Raw genomic sequence first — 17,441 nt, forward strand, 5'->3', positions numbered from 1 at the left:
TAATTTGAAAATGAATTCAAATTTGATTTGTCTTCCTTTTACTTAGATTTTGATTTTTGACCAGCAACATGGCCCATTAGGATTATTTGAGTCAAAGGACATATGACCTCACATGATCACATGAAATTTAACCCTTGTGGTCATGATCTGTATTTAGGGTTTTTGAAACACATCACATGAAATAACAACATTATGAAACAAACCTTATTTAGTGAATGCATTCAAAACTTTATACTATATGAATGCTTTGCAATGCACATGATGACATGTCAAATTTTAGTATTAGGTCAAAACACCAGAGGTGTTACAGAGAAACTCCAGCGAGCCGAAGCGAATCATATCGCTCGAGCCCACCATGCTAAAGATGGTGGAAAGGTGGGCCATCCGATGACCAAAAGCATGAACGCACGGCGTCTTTCCCATGGACGGTGCCAACTGTCGGTGCGAAAAGTGACCAACAGGTAAATATGTGTAGTTTTGTTGTGCGTTGTGATCGGATGTGGCCTAGCACTCAATGACACAGGATTTATACTGGTTCAGGCAACGTGCCCTACGTCCAATTTCAGTCAATCGGTGACTTTATTCCTGAGCCCAGGTGCTCAAAGTTTGCTGTGGGGTTACAAACGAATAGGAATGAGAAGGGGGGTGTTAGAGGTCCGGTCCGATCCGAGTGGCCGAGAGTGAAGAATGCTCTAACGTGCGCTTAGTATTGGAGCGTATGCTCTATGTAGCTGTCGAGTTCTAGAGCTACTGAGGTGTTCGAGTCCTTAGGTCGTCTAGTCCTCGAGTTGTCTAACCCTTTTTTTCCTTTTTCTCTAGCCCGCTTTTAGGAGAGAGCTCATCCCCTTTTATAGTTTGAAGGAGATGGCCTTACAAGTCAGAAAGAGAGAGAGTGTGTATGTGTGCTACCTAGTCTTGTTACCCACGCTGTCGGGTACGAGACGGTCATCAGCGCCCACAATACTGTTATGTTCGGACACATCTGGCAGGCTCTACCGTGTTTGCCTGGTACGGCAAACACCAGCGCCTACAATACTGTTCGTGCTCTGACGCATCTGGAAGGTTGTATAGTGCCCGTCTAGCATGGCCTGGTGGCACCGTCCTACAGGTGCGCATGGCATGACAGGGTACGGTCCTCGGTATTATAGTTGACTTGAGTGCCTTACCTTATCTGCTCCGCCTGATCCCCGGGCCCTCACCGAGCGGACGTCCCCGGTCAGTCATTCCCAGTCGGTCCCGACCGTGTCGGTCGAAAAAGAGCAGCGAGCAGAGGTCTGGCGTATCCTTGATCAGAGAAGGAGGTCGGAGCCGGACTACGGTCCCACCTTAGCCAGGCCTTCCGGTCGGGGACCGAATCATTATCCTGGCCTGTCATTATGTACCTGGGCCGGCCCAGATGCGCGTTGTTGCTGCGCCATCTACTGGGCCAGGTTTTACGGGGAAGCGGGTTCAATGGGGACCCCAGTTTTATGAACGCGACACATATAATACGTGTGATGTTTCCAGCGAAATATCAATATACTAATATAGTTTTTATCAGTATTAGAGCTTGCAACAATTAAACAAAATGTCACTAAATTAATATATAACATAGAAACTTTTATCAAATGCTAAAGTTACAAACATATTTTTTTTATCAAATTCTAAAGTTACAAATGAAATTACGTTACATGCACTAACACGCTATCCACTTACCTAACACGCATACACAGGCTAATAATATGCATGCATGTCCCGTATCCACTCACCTAAAATGCATACACACGCTAACACAAGCAGGCACATGCAAATCATATTGCACATAAAACTTTAATGTGTCACGCTAAAAAATTTGCATACACACGGTAAAATCATGTCACGTATCCACTCTCACCTAAAATGCATATATACGCTACCCAACAACTGAGTGTTTTGGAAGTTCCTGTCACCTTTTTTTATGCAATTACAGTGTCTTCTAGTTATATTTACATTGTCTTCTTACTATATTTATAATAATTTCTGCACTGTAATTTATTGGACAGATTGATGTAATTTAGAGATAAGAAAATTTATATTTCTATGAATTGCAGATCTTACAAAAAATATATACCAATTTTTTTAGAAAATTTTACAAATTATTTTCTATGAATTATAGATTGAGAAATATATATCAAATCGCCGTGGGGGCCGGTCGGGGCCGGCGGCGCCCGGGCTCGTCTCACGGGTTACCCCTGGCGTTGCTCCTTGGCCGCCTTGGCTGCCGGCTGGGGCTGGGCACCGGCGAGGCGTAGCGCATCGGAGGAAGGCCTGGCGGTGAGCGGGCGGCTGTCCCAGTCCTACAACCTTTGTTTCCAATTCCCGGCGGCGGCCTCCGCGGGCGCGCTTCTTCGCGGCGGCGGCAGCGTGGGGAGGCGAAGCACATCTAGAATTGACGCCAGAAAAAAATGCATGCGGTGGGCAAAGCGCGGACAGTAGAGAGACAAAAATCGGACATAAGGCTGACGGGTGTCAGATCCAAGGGATAGAAAAACGCGTGTCGAGCGATGGCAGAACAACCGAGTGCCGTATAGGATTTCTCAAAATTTAATGCAAATCAAAATATATCAAGTCCAAAGTTATAAAATAAAAAAGAGATCACGGATGTATCAATCATATCTTGTAAAAGGATTTTCTATACCTAAAACTTTCCTTATTTGTCCTATTTTATTATAAAATAAAAAATTAATAAATATACATTTCATCTATTACCTCCTAGGAGGTAGTAGTTCATCGCGACTGTCCGATCAAAATCAATGAATGACTCATAGTCATTTGGGGTACCGCAACAAAGTCCAATAAGATGTACAGGATAAATTATAGTTACATTGTTCCACTACTTTTGAAAAAATAGAATTATTTATCCAATTAGACATGATGAATTAATACACAATAAAAATCAAACAATCAGAATTTGGTGACAAATGACTGAACCCCGGCAATATGCAGTCAGAGTAGGCCAGGATAAACACTGAGGTCGGCCCAGTTTTTACTACTAGCATTCAATAATTTTACTTCTTGGTGGCGAGCTGCGCCTTGATCCTCTGCACGGTGTCGGCGTCGATCCTAAACGCCTTGGCGAGCACCTCGTCGGTGATGGCGCGGGTGGCGCCGAAGAGCCAGTCAGCGGCGCGGATGAGCCTGGGGTTCTGGCTGCTGAGCCCGGCGATGCCGACGGCGGGGCTGGCGCCACAGTTGAACTCGAAGTGGACGAGGCCCTTTGGGAAGACGAAGACGTTGCCCTTCGAGAGGACCCTGGCGAAGAGCGTGCCGTCGGTGGCGAGGAAGCCGACGTACATCTGGCCCTGGATGACGGTGAGCACCTCGGTGGCGCGCGTGTGCGTGTGCGGTGGGTTGAGGCCGCCAGGGGCGATGTCGAGGCGCGCCATGGAGACGCCCAGCGAGTTGAGCCCCGGCAGCGCGCGCACGTCCACAAGCGTCACCTTGGAGCCGAACACGTTGGAGGTGTCACCAGCGTTCTGCAGGCCCGAGAAGGTGAAGTCGGACACGGATACCTGCGCTAGGTCCTTGCACACCAGCCCATTCACGAACACGGAGGCGGCGGTGTCGGCGACGCAGAAGTCTTGGAGAGGGCTCGGGTCGTGCGAGAGCTAGAGGATACGCCGCCATTGCTGCGACGACAAGGAGAGCGAGGAGCTTGCACACTACTACAAAAACATTTTTAGGGGAGGCTCGTAACCCTTTGTAGGAGCGATTTGGCCAGCCGCCCCTACCAAACCGTCTCTACAAATCATGCATTTGTAGGGGCGGTTCTCAGGCCGTCCCTACAAATCGATTTGTAGGGGCGGCTGTAGTACCAGCCGCCCCTATAATACCTGTTTGTAGGGGCGGTTCAGTCTAGAACCGCCCCCTACAATACGTTTTCCCACTAAAAAAATTCAAATTTACAATTCAAATTCGACCAGAACACTGTTTGTTTCCGCGTATTCCATCCAGCGTTCGTGTTGCCGAATGCCCCGCGATCAATGTTCTGAACCGCGTTCGCATTGCCGAACGCCCCGTGACCAACGTTCCGAACCACGTTCGCATTGCCGAACGCCCCGCGACCAGCATTCCGAACCCCTTAGACTACAAGCACGAGAGTATTATATAAACTATAATTACAAGTCCAATTCACAATAATATATACAATCCATCATTAAATAGACATAATTCACAAGGTAAAACCAATGTCAAATTCCATACACATTGTTATCAATGTCCTAGAGCTAGCCTTTCAGTCTCATGAAGGTGTTGGTACTGAGGATCACTACCTAAGTCAGACTCTCGGTCATGGTAGGCGCCTTTGACGTGTACAATCTGGTCCAATATGAAGTTGCAAAGGTCACCGACGAGCTCTAAGAGTTGGTCATCCTTGTATGGGTCTCTTTTCATTTCTCTCTCTTCTTTCCACTACAAGAGAACAAGTTTTGGTTTAGTATTTCATACCATGTACGAAGTTTTTATACTACGGGTGAAGAGGTTCAAACTTACCCTTAAGGGGTGTCTCCTGTAGGCACCGGTGTTACTCATCATAGAACATATAAAGTATCCACAATGTATATTCCCAGGCTTCTGCTTAGGGCACTGTGTGTTTTACATATGAAAATGTTAAGTAATGCTTTTAACAGTCATGTAATGGAGTACTGAAGAAGTAATTTACACTTACCGCACATAGTGTTTTTATAGCCAGCTTTTCCTTCCTTGCTGGATCATGCCTTCCATGATGTGTAGTGACATAGAACCTAAATGCCCTGTTCGAATTATTTTAGCAAATACAACTTGTTAGTATCCAAAAGTGAACGTTACAAGTATGTATACAAACATAAAAGCTAATGAGGATTGTCGATATGTATACGTCTTGAGAATCGATATGAAGTCTTTGTATGTCACCGGGTCCCTATCTATTGAATCAAAGACCCATGCCATGCTCCTCCCAATATCAACGGCTATACAAATCCAGTGGTTGTTGCATGGATTTAATCATAGAACTAGATAAGCTCTTTTGCATCGAATAAAATATATAGAACAAATCTTTAAGTATAAAGTTGAACTTACTCAAAGTTGTATGGTAGCCATATAGTAGAGTGTTGTTGGAGAATTTTGAAAGCCAGGGCAATGTATGTTGCAACCTTAAGGGACTCTTCCCTTAGTTTCACCGTACGGATGTGCTCTTTCTCCCGAAGAATCTTTGCAGTAGCTAGCTCTTTGGCATCCAGTTTCCAATGTTTAGGGTAATTAAAAATTGTTTGGACTATAGCTTGAGGGTCTATATACCCGGCTTTCACACATGGCATTTGTTTGACAATGTGCACTTGCATTCTACAAATCACGACGTGGGTTAGTTACAACAAAATTCAAAGATTACATTCATATCATATCGGGAGGACAAGGACTTACAGGCACCATGTGCGAATTAGATTCATCTCCATTGCTCCCAGGTGAAAGCATGTCTGCATGTCATTGAAGTCAAAGACAATTTTCCCGGCTGGGCTTCTAAATGTGCCGGTGGGGAAGCTTGCTTGTATGAGATCTATGCTCGTTGGGAGAACACGCAAGTACCAATCATGGAACCTTCTCATTCCAAGTGGTAGGTGCTGGATGTCCCAGTTTGGAAGGAAGGGCTTGCCTCTTTCATATGTTTTTGGGCAATCCTTTGACCATTTGATGGCATCAACATTTGGATATCACTTTGCTGTTTGGTGGAGTTTGCTAGTGATGACCTCCTCAGACCCCCATGATGGGACTTTTTTAACTTGGTTCTCAGGCTTGAACTGGTCATGGGAATACCACTTGGACACCGACGAGACGTCTTTCATCGGAACATAAACTGGCCTTATGGTGATTGGATGCTTCTTTCAAAGTTCCCATTCAGGCACGTCCTCATCTTCTTATGTATCACCTTCTTCAGGAGGCACTCGTTGTTCATGTATCAGCTGTGCTTGTTGAGGAGACTGTGGCATCTCATCATGCACTAGCTCGATACGAGTTGGAGAAGATTGTGGCATCTCATCAGGCACATGCTTGCTAGGAGGCGGGGAAGAATGTGGCATCTCAGGAATGTGGTGGTCATGAGACGGAGAAAATATCTCACCGACCTCAACAACTCGCTCCAAATTTTAGAGAGGGGGATGTGGCGAAGAAGCAGTCAATATAATATCTTGTTTGTGCCAGAGGATGAACTGCACAATAACGTCTCCGAGTAACACCAGACCATCGGGAGTTGCATAGTCTATCCTCCACTGCATGAACTCAGGCTTCACAGTATGCACCTCGACCCTAGTGTAGTCCGGTGGTATCTTATTATTGTGGTGTAAGCCACCGGGAGGATGTGCCACACCCGTTGCCACCTCCATCACAGTATTCTGCCGGCGGCAGAGAAACACCAAGGTGCAACTAGTTGGTTCCCATATGCGATTGACGAGGGTTGTGGCTGCAGTGGAACCTTGGCTGCTAGGAACTTTTGGAGGGCTGCCAACTAATGCCAGTTCTTCCAACGGCGTCACTAATATCCGTGGCTCCGTAGACAGTCCTTGCTCCTCCAGCGCCTTCACAACTAGAGCCTTCACTTGGAGCTCAAGATTAGTCTCCCAGTCTCTGCCATGTTTCTTGTACATGTGCCTGTCCTCTTCGAATCCTTGCTTCCAAGTCGTCCTTTTCCCTAGCCCCCTGGTGCGGCCTGTGTGCGCCTTGTTTCCCAAGCCAAGGCTAAGCTTGTCCCTCTCTCTAGAAGGATTGAATGGGCCATTCTCCTTGTCTTCAGCATATTTTAGTATCATTGATACTGCCTCTTGGGTCTCCAGCTTATAAAACTTAAGATTACCGCCGGATAATTTTGTACTCCTCGTATATATCCAATTCCTTGAGCGTACCTTCAAATTCATCACATCAATATTCCCAGCAGCTGCGGCCTCTTCGTCCATCTTCCTAAACTGCTCTTACTTAGCATAGTAGCCACTGGGGCCTAGATGATGGTGGTGTTTGTTCCTCTTCGCCAGCTCGGTGTTACGGGCACTAATCTCGAATGCCTTCGGTGAAGTCTTTTGAGCCACAAGCTCCTCCCATTGACTAGGAGTTATTTTTTGTCGAACTCGTTGAAGGGAGTTAACCCCTTTTGGATATACTTCGTGTTGAGCTCCGACCTCCAACGTTGGAATGACTCTCCCATCATCCTAAAAGCATTTTTTACCAGTTCTTGCTTACCCTCTAGAAATCTAAAATTGAGCTTCAGCTGCCTATCCCATAGTTCATTCTTTTTGTTCTCTGGTACCTCTTTCCAGCTAAGGATTGCTGGGTTCAATTTATCTCTTACTAGGGCTCCGATCGCATTACAGAATCATCCTCTTAATTCCTTTGGCTCAAGGATCTCCCCTGCTGGCCCGACCTTCGTTATCACATAGCATGCCTTATTTGGATATAGATTTTTTTTTCTATCCCCTTGTTTCCTCTTAGGCTTGATAGTCGTGGTTGTGTCTTGAGGTTGTGGAGCAGAGGCATCGTGATCTGTCTCTGTGGTTGTTGCCTCTGCTCTCCTTTCCTCTACTCTGTCTTGTCCAGCGAGATGTCACGGACATCGACATCGTCTTTTCTGAGTTTCAGGAGGGACCTGTATATACGATAGGTCAAAGTGTTAGCAGAGGTAACACAGCCAAAGCTTTAGCAAAATTTACAAACTAAGGCTTTTTCCCTACCTCCTCATTTGGGTAAAATCCTTGTCCAAATCTTCCTCCATTGGCCTCCTTCTGGCTTCACGTGGGAAAGGATCCTCGGGACTTACATATCCCTCTTCTGAGTCCTCATCATCATCATCATCAACTTCTTCGCCTTCAACAGCCTCTCCTACTCTTCCTTCTGCTCCCTCTTCCTCCTCGTCACACTGCTCCTGAGTAAGCATCACTTCTATATCCTTTTCTAACTCGTTATCGAACTGCTCCTGAGTAAGCTGGTCCTCTAGTGCTTGCTCCTCATAGGTTGGGTGCTCATCATGCTCGGGGCATCAGGCTACACTATCTGGTGTCCGCGATATTATTTCACGCTTTGTTCTAATAGATGCAAGAAAGTGTGCTTTAGGTACGCGAGAAGGTATATGTTTACACCAAAATTTGGAAAGAAGGTTGACTCAAGCTCCCAAGATCATGTCGTCAAAGAATCAATTACATGCATATCAGAACTAGCCGATTCGGATGCAAGAATTATAATCGGCTTTCTTTAGATAGCGCCAGCAGATAAGGACAAAGGCTACAATCAGCGCCAGGATGGAATGTGATGGACTCTACAAAAAGGGAATGATTAGAGTCCAAGTTATCTTAAATTAGGAATGTTTTCATTATGCCAAAGATTGTATTAAGTCATACTCGAATAGGGTTCATTTTAGGCTCCAGGTATAAATACCAAACCTCGGCTATTGTAGAAGAAAACCAATCAATCAAATACAAGTCAATTACTCTTTTTGGCTTCGGCCACCCCTTAGGAGTAGGAGTAGAGTAGATCTCGGTGAGTTCTTCGGCAAGTACGGCTACATCGATCCGATCGACCTCTACTGCTTGTTGTAAGTACCGTCATAGTTTATACCTCTGTTCGTATGGCTACATCGATCCGGTCGACCCTCACTGCGGCTCTGGTATAAGCTAGTTATCGACTCTTGCCTAATTCAAGTATGGCCTGTGTGATTCTGCCTCACACCCCACTGCTTGAATTAGATCAAGGTCAAGTTATCGGCTCTACCTTAGTATGGCAGTCTTTGGTAGATTCATTAAGTTACCGATATTTCTTATTGCTTTTATTGTTTATCTAATTACAGCAATATCATTCTGTTCGATTGAGATTGATCTGGATTGGCCTTATATCTCGTTTAACTCATCGTTTGCTAATCTAGAACTGATCTAATCTGCATCTTAAGCAATGAGTTATGTTTTTATCGGCTGTTTTGCATCAATCTTAATCGTGCATAGTGTGCGGTTAAGGCATGTTCGATCTTGAGTAGATCTATCGGTTAGTGAGAACTGTTTCATGGCCCATCATCATGGCCTGTGGGATTCTGCCTCTCACCCCGCTGTTGGCACCGTGGAGTGGAGATCGTTGGTTGATAGACCCGTTCCTAAGAAAACACGACCTTAACTGTGCGCTATGCCTAAATCGGCTGTTTAGCCGATATCGAATGCTTTCACGAATAGTTCACATCACGAGATCGTTGAAGTAGGGATAAGTTGAAAGATGTGTTAGCCCCATGATCTTGTTATTGTATTATAGCCTATATGATTCTGCCTCATGCCCCACTGATATTAGTAATGAGTTAGGGTCGTCGAGTCTATTGTTGTTTCTACGGCCTGCATGATTCTGCCCATGCCCCACTGGTCATGGTGATAGATGAGATCTAACATGTTCATTAGATTTATCTTTATTAAATGATTAAGTGATGTTGAATTGTTTCTTTATATAAGGAGTTCAATTACTCATAATCATTGGCTCAGTATGGACCGATCATCATTGATATCTTATTGCCATTGATTAATATTCGTTTAAGTGATGTTTATCCTAAATGATAACCGATTCTCTTCACACGACCCCATGAGCTCTAACTGACTTATTCTCATGAATATACTGGAATCGACTATTTAGCCGATTTCCTCTCATATCGGCTCTCATAGCCGTATATTCGGAACTGTCTGGCAACACCAGCAAGTTCCACCCTTAATTACTGATGAACTTTCTCTCCTTGTCAACTGCAGGGTCAAATTGACTGGCACGCCTCAGGAGGATTGCGTAGGATCGACCACCCCTGCGCTGAAGCTAGGCGGATCTGCTCCATCAAGCGGACCCTTCCGGCTTGTTGCGTGTGTCCTCGGCACGGGACAAAATTCTGTGTCGACACACATTTTTGGTACGCCCGGTGGGACACCACAATCATCATGGTGGTTCATAACAATGACAACATCCTTATGGTACGTTATGAAGACCTACCTGATGAAGATAAGATACCATCAACAAAGCTACAGAAGAATTTCAGAAGAAGTGTTTGTTGTCGTACACCAAAACACGTGACAATACAATTATTTGGAAATTTCCACTACCAAGAGTTTTACTACACGGATAGACAGATATAGTCGAAGCTAAAGAAAGGCGTTTCTTCATGGAAGCCATAGACAAGTCTGTTCATGATGCTCTATCAAGCCACAATGAAGTTTTCGTTGACGCATCACGATGCCATGAAAGAGGCAATTCATAGAATTCTAGTTGGTCAGGTTGGATCGACTTGTTATAATATTCCAGATCTGTTGACCCAACGGACTAATCAAGTCAGTACCAGTCATCAAGAAGCAGCACCAATTGATAATGGTGGCATCCAGACACTTTAAGGTTCATCTAAACAAACTCCAGGTACTGCTACAAATCAGATACAGTACAATCCTAGACCGTCAGTGCAGCATTTGCAGCAGCCAGCGGGGCAAAGTGAAAACCAGATGATCAAATTTGGCACATCAGGCCACATACCGTCGTCGGCTCAGAAGATAGCGCCGTCAATTCAAAGGAACCATAGAGATATAGATCCTTATGTCTATAATCAGAGACTTCAAGCAGCAAGCCAGCAAAGGACCCAATAGATTGACATTCCACAAGGCTATCACTATGGCACGGATTATAACACCCTCCACATGATACCAAATCCAGGATATCAAGGCACGTGGGATTTCAATCCACAGATGGGTCAGCAAGTACCGAGAAATCCAAATCTGTAGGCTGACGAGTTGCTGCTCAAGGTGACCGAGATGATAAAGAATCAGTTTGGTCTGAAGCCAAAAGGAATGACTTTTTCGTACAAACGCCCATATGCAGAATGGTATGATTTGGTCGCTCTTCCTACAAATTACAGGCTCCTAGAGTTCGCCAAGTTCACTAGTCAAGACGATATAAGCACAATAGAACATGTCAGTCGGTATCTTACACAATTGGGTGAAGTGTCAGTTGAGGATGCCCATCGAGTTCGATTTTTCTCCTTGTCCCTGTCAAGGCCAGCCTTCACTTGGTTCTCGTCATTACCAGTCAACTCCACTACCAATTGGGCCGACCTGGAAAAGAAGTTTCATACATATTTTTACACTAGGACTAGAGAGAAGAAAATAACCAATTTGACAACCATGAGACAGAGGACTACTGAATCGGGCACTGAATTTCTTCAAAGATTCTGAGAGACTAAGAATCTGTGTTTCTCATTGAGCTTGGCCGATGATCAACTAGCTGCTTTAGCCGTCCAAGGAATGCTATCGATGTGGAAAGAGAAACTGCTGGGACAGGAATTTGACAACTTGGGTCAATTAGCTCAATGAGTGGCAGCACTTAATAGCCAACTCCAGAGCATACACAAAGATACCTGATTCCAGAAGAGTACCTCAGTGGCCGAAGCTTACGATCCATATTCAGTCGATGACGGCTATGAAGATGAAGAAGAAGAGGTTGCTGCAGCTGAATGGAATTGGGGTAAGAAGACAGTGATGGTGCCAAATCCTTGAGGAAGAGGAGTTGAGGAGAGTTATGACTTTGATGTTACCAAATTGGACAAGCTCTTCGATTTCTTGCTTGAGAAGGGGTAGATCAAGTTGCCCGATGGTCATGTCATGTTGCCCCCTGATCAGTTAAAGAACAAGAAGTTCTACAAATTCTATAACGCTACTTCTTATTCCACTAATGAATGCACAATCTTCAGGTAGCATATACAGAGAGCTATTCAACAAGGGAGGCTCAAATTCAATACACCTCAGAAGATGAAAGTCGACGATAATCCTTTCCTAGGAGATCAGAACATGGTTGATGCTGGGCTGTTCAAAGGAAAAACTAAGGTCCTAACATCAACCAAATTGAGAGAAGCTAGGACAGTCGATCCCAAAATGCAAATATCGGCTGATGAGTACAGAGAGATTAGAAGACGTCGTGCCGAACAAAAGAGCCGATACGAGCAGAGGAAGACGTCGAAAGCAGAGACATCAAAGCCGTGGGTCACATCTCGGATTCTGTTGAATAAATGGCAGTGGTAGAAGGAAAAGGACTATCAACATTGGTTAAAAGATCAAGCATACCAGCATCAATTAGAAGAAGAGAGGTGTGAAAGGGAATAAGCTAATTTACATTGGAATTGTTCCTTCTTTAGGCATTGCTGGAATGAAGGTTTGAAGCTGCCTACCAGACACGACTGTCCAGAATGTAGCAATCAATATCGGGAGTATAGGCAATCTCGAACCAACCGCCGATCTATCCATGCTCAAGATGCATATCATCATAACAATATGGATCGGTGCTTAAAAATAAAAGTGTTCATGATTGGTTGGGAAAAAGAGTCATTGGACAGGACTGGGCTAATCATGAAGAGGAAGGCACTGAAAAAAGATACACGTGGCAGGAAGGCTAGTGGTGCCCAAGAGATTTGATGAGAAGCCAAAAGAGGAGGGTGCAGCGCCTAAGGAACAGAGAGATGGAACAGGCTCAGGCACCTGGTAAAACTCAAGTATGGCGTACCAAGCAGATAGCTGATAAGAGGCAACCATTGGCTAATATCCAAATGGCTTTTCTGTTACCATCAAAATTCAGAGCTCCGGCAGATCAGGAAGTTTATTCAGACTACAACGAGTTAGAGTATGAGGAGATGGTTGCCAAGTTAATAGTTGTGCAGCAAGCAATATTTGATAAGCCAATCAAGCATCGGCACTTAAAGGCTTTATATATGAAAGGTTTTGTTGATGGGAAGCTGATGAACAAGGTGTTGGTGGATGGAGGTGCTTCTATCAATCTTATGCCATACACCACTTTCCGTAAGCTTGGCAAGGGACCGGGAGAGTTGTTTGAGACCGACATGATGCTTAGAGACTTTGGAGGAAATACATCCAAGACCCGGGGGGGCAATAAACGTCGAACTAACAATCGGGAGTAAAACTCTGCTCACCATGTTCTTTGTCATTGATGGGAAAGGATCATACAGTTTACTCCTCGGTCGTGATTGGATTCATGCGAATTGCTGCATACCGTCGACCATGCATCAGTGTTTGATTCAATGGCATGGAGATGATGTCGAACTGGTTCATGCTGATGAGTCCGTAAGCATCGCAACAGCCAATCCAGTCTTTTAGGAACTAGGAGATTTCGAGTGTTTCTCTGGCAAGACATGGGAAGGAGGCTTTATTAAAATCAGCAATAAAAGCCAACAGCCGATGCAAGCGATCGGCTCTGAGAGTTTATTTTAGTAAAAAAGGTTACGGCTTCATATCGGCCATAGGAAAACAAGTATTAGTTATGAGGTTTAGGCCGATGTATGAATGCTAGATAAGGTGGCGAATTCGGGGTTAATGGATTTGAAGAAGTCATGTTTCACTTAACAGGATGTTCGACCTGGGTTGATTGCTCGTTCGACTTTTGATGTGAAAGTTTCTATGGTACGTTGTCCTGACACCCGGGCAACATTCGATAGCCGATTCATTCTCGGCTCTAATAGCCGATGCCAGGAGGGTATCACCTCTAGTTCAAAAAAGTAAACATCTTCAAAGACAGTAATAGCCGATACGATATGTATCGCCTATAGAGCAGAAACAAAAAGTAAAAATAGTCATACGCAAAAATGCCACACTGAAGCACAATCATAAAGGAACAGGAGTCTGCATTCATCGATTTATCCTAAGTACAAACTAATCGAAGATCTTGTTCACCAAATCCTGAGTGGGCATGATGTCCGTGATGGCCTCTGCCGCTATGGTGAAATCTTCTATCAGATCTTCATGTCCCTTAGGACCATCATCGGTCGGGAAGCCAACCTCCATGGTATGGAGATCATGCCCGGTTTGGACCTGCGCCGCGGTTAGTGCCACCGCCGCACCATGGGGAATGCCATGGAGAGCAATCTCTTAGACACGGGCTAGAATGTCTTGGAGACGAACGTCAATGGGGGACCCCCTCGCATTGATGACGTCCGTGGCTGCATTCGTCGCCGACTGAAGAGATTCCAGTTGCACCATTTGAGCTGGCAATTGTAGAAGAATATCAAGACAAGGGCAATGAAAACTAGGATGGAAACATTCATGGAGCTCATCTTACCTGCTATAACGGCATCATACTCAGCCAACCGCGCTCAAACAACATTGGTCTCCTCCTCCACCGCATTAAGAGCAGCCTAGAGGACTCCTAGACGGATCTCCAGCTGGCCGTTGTTCAAAATCGCCTTGGAATAGCGGTCCTCGGCCACCCTCCATTCTCAGAAGAAGCGCTGGGCATCATCACCGTCATATGAGTTGCAAGAACTCGACGATGAAGCCGGTGCGGAAGATGCAGCATCAGCGGGATTGTCAATTCAGGAAAAAGGGTGAAGGTTGTCATTCACAATGAGCTTATAGGCAAGTCAGAGCAGATCATCATCATGAACAGGGGTTGCCAATCTTACCTTGTGTGTCGGGGACGCTGATTCATCGGCATGTCTTCTGCCAGGATTTCCTTTGTTGCGCGCTTACCTCAATTACCTTCGCCGGCGATGAGGAATGACTAAATCTGCAGAAAGAAGAGTGGAACCACTGCAAGGTTTTGGCAGATGGAAGAAAACGAAAGAACAGTTGCAGATAGAAAGGCGTTTGAAAACCGAAGCCCTCGGTTGGTATTTAAAGGCGTGAAGTGAGGAGGCGGATGCCTCGGGACGCGCAAAAGGCAACTGCAATTAATAGAAGGCGAAACACCACTCCACGAATGTCGAAGATAATACGGCGCCATATAACTAAGGATAGGAGATCGAAGGGTTCTCTTAGTGAAAGTCGTGTTTTTAGACTTGATTGAACTAGAGGTCTGGATCGGCTGTATTAAATTGGCTCTTTAGCTAAAGGAGGAGACAACGAAGAATATGATCAGTTCTACATGAGAGATGCTCTCAAAGACATACTTATGACGACCAAAAGGTGAAATAGCCGGTATGGTCGCCTGACCAGGAGAAAACCTTATCGGCTCAAGCATTACGCGCTTGGTACATTTTGGAGGCACTGGGAGGAGAAGAAGGATTCAGCAAAGCAATCAAATGGGGAATATTTGAAGGAATATTACCCTAACGTTTGGATTTATGCTTGGCAACCAATTTTTACGGCTAGCCGATACCAGAAGGGTATCACTTCTAGTGCAAAAAATAAACCCAGGAGGGTAAAAGACCAGCACAATGTATATAGCCCAAAGTGAACACGAACGAGGTATGAAGCACAGAGCAAAGGAGAATCACTCAAGGCGAAGAAATTGTTTGCCAAATGTCGCCTATTACAAACTATAGGCCGGGAAAAACTTTGCTTACTATATCATCGGCCAGGGTATTGAAAGCTACAGAATTAGCGACACTCATAAAATCCTCAACCAAGCGCTCATGCTCCCCAGGGTATACTGCGTCTGGAAAGCCATGGGGATGAAGCTAAAGATTATGACCCGAACGGGCTTGGGCAGCAGCCAACGCCATGGTGGCTCCATGACAAACTCCATGAAGGGCGACCTCCCTATCACGATTCAGGATGTCGTGCAAGTGAACCACCGAAATGGCACCCCTAGCATTAACAAATCCCGCCGCATGATCCGCAGCTGATTGAAGACTCTCCAATTGGGCAGATTGATCTAAAAAGATTCAAAGGGGAGATGATCAGAGCCTTGAGGATGAAACTAAAAGAGAGAGGAGGATATGACATGTATCTTACCCATAATCCTGGCCTTGGCCTTGGTCAACCTATCCTCCACTAAATCGACCCTAGGAGGTGATCGACATTTAGCCATGGCCAGGGCCAATTCTGCGAGGGAGAGGCATTCAGTGAGGCTCTGGCCATGCCGATCGATGGAGGCAAGCAGATCGTCGTCGTCAAACTACCTCCTCTGACGACAAAGAAACTGGCGATGAGCGGTCGACGAAGAGGGCCCCAAAGGCCTAACGGAATTGGCCCTATTCCCTGAGGCAGTGAGGGCATCACGAGATGCACCCTCTTGACGATGGATGTGCTGGTACAATGATACAGATCCATCGAGACCCTCCACAGCATGCATTTTGCTATTCTCCATAATCTCAAACCTACAGAAGAGCAGGAACTATATAAGGATGTAGAAGGTTGAGGCAAAGCGGGTTGTTGTTAGATCCACAACCATAGCTCGTATATATAGCCTTGGGACATGGAAAGATAGATTTCGCCAAGATGTGAATCGAGAAACGGAGGCGGAACGGCACTCCAGAAATTTAGGGGACGGATAATGAAGAGATACGGACTCGAATTTATTACTTCCCGAAATTACAAAATATCATGGGGTGGATACATTGAACCAGGGATTAACTCACCAGAACTTCTTTGGATTGAAGGGAGTCTGAATGTCCACAAGGCCAAATTCATTGTGAACCAAGTCACATCGGCCCATCAATAAAGTTATATCCGAGAGAAAGAAAAGATCGCCCGGCCTAACATATGCTCAACAGATTTCTCAATAAATTGAGGAACTATGGGGAAAAAGCCTGAGGCTTTCCCGGTGGGCGTTTGGAGGAATAACAAGGGGAAGGTGATCAAACATTCTAACCCTCGCAAACACTAGAACATCTTTGTGAGCATGAAGTAAAGACTCAGGTGATATCACAAGGATTCTTCTAAATGCAATGACTGATCTTCTTGCTCAACGAGGCACTAAGATAAGTGACGCAATCACCCTATGCACAAGAATTCTTCTAGCCGCTCAAGATCATCATAACAAGAGGGCAGACCATGGAGGGTCCGGCGAAACTAGAGGCACTCGAGGGAGTAGATGGAAACAAAGCATGGCTGAATTGTTGAGTTGCTCTCACCAGAGTCAGATGGGTGTTTTATAACCGGCCCAGGAAGGTAAATCCAAAGGCTCGTGAGGCTCCATAAAGTTTTTGAAGTGTGGGATCATGAGCTGACATAGGCGGCGACAGACAGTAGACCCCTGATCAAAGATTCTTTACCCGTGACGGCGGGCCTATTGGAAACACAGTCATGATAATTTTGGAATAAAATTTCTTTTATCCCAAAATTGGGGGCATGTGTTTACACCGAAATTTGGAAAGAAGGTCACAGTGACTCAAGCTCCCAAGATCATGTCATCAAAGAATCAATTACATGCAGATCGGAACTAGCCGATTCGGATGCAAGAATTATAATCGGCTTTCTTCAGATAGCGCCAGCAGATAAGGACAAAGGCTACAATCAGTGCCAGGACGGAATGTGTTGGACTCTACAAAAAGGGAAAGATTAGAGTCCAAGTTATCTTAAATTAGGAATGTTTTTATTATGCCAAAGATTGTATTAAGTCATACTCAAATAGGGTTCGTTTTAGGCTCCGGGTATAAATACCAAACCCTGGCTATTGTAGAAGAAAACCAATTAATCAAATACAAGTCAATTACTTTTTTTGGCTCTGGCCACCCCTTAGGAGTAGGA

At 45.1% G+C, this 17,441-nt stretch overlaps 1 pseudogene; it reads right to left on the reverse strand.

Moving 5' to 3' along the window:
• Positions 1 to 3,026: 3,026 nt before the first annotated feature.
• LOC136465249 (putative germin-like protein 2-1) lies at positions 3,027 to 6,938 on the reverse strand (annotated as a pseudogene).
• Positions 6,939 to 17,441: the final 10,503 nt, after the last annotated feature.

Source organism: Miscanthus floridulus, chromosome 7 (assembly GCF_019320115.1).
Source record: "Miscanthus floridulus cultivar M001 chromosome 7, ASM1932011v1, whole genome shotgun sequence".
NCBI classification, from domain to species: Eukaryota; Viridiplantae; Streptophyta; class Magnoliopsida; order Poales; family Poaceae; genus Miscanthus; species Miscanthus floridulus.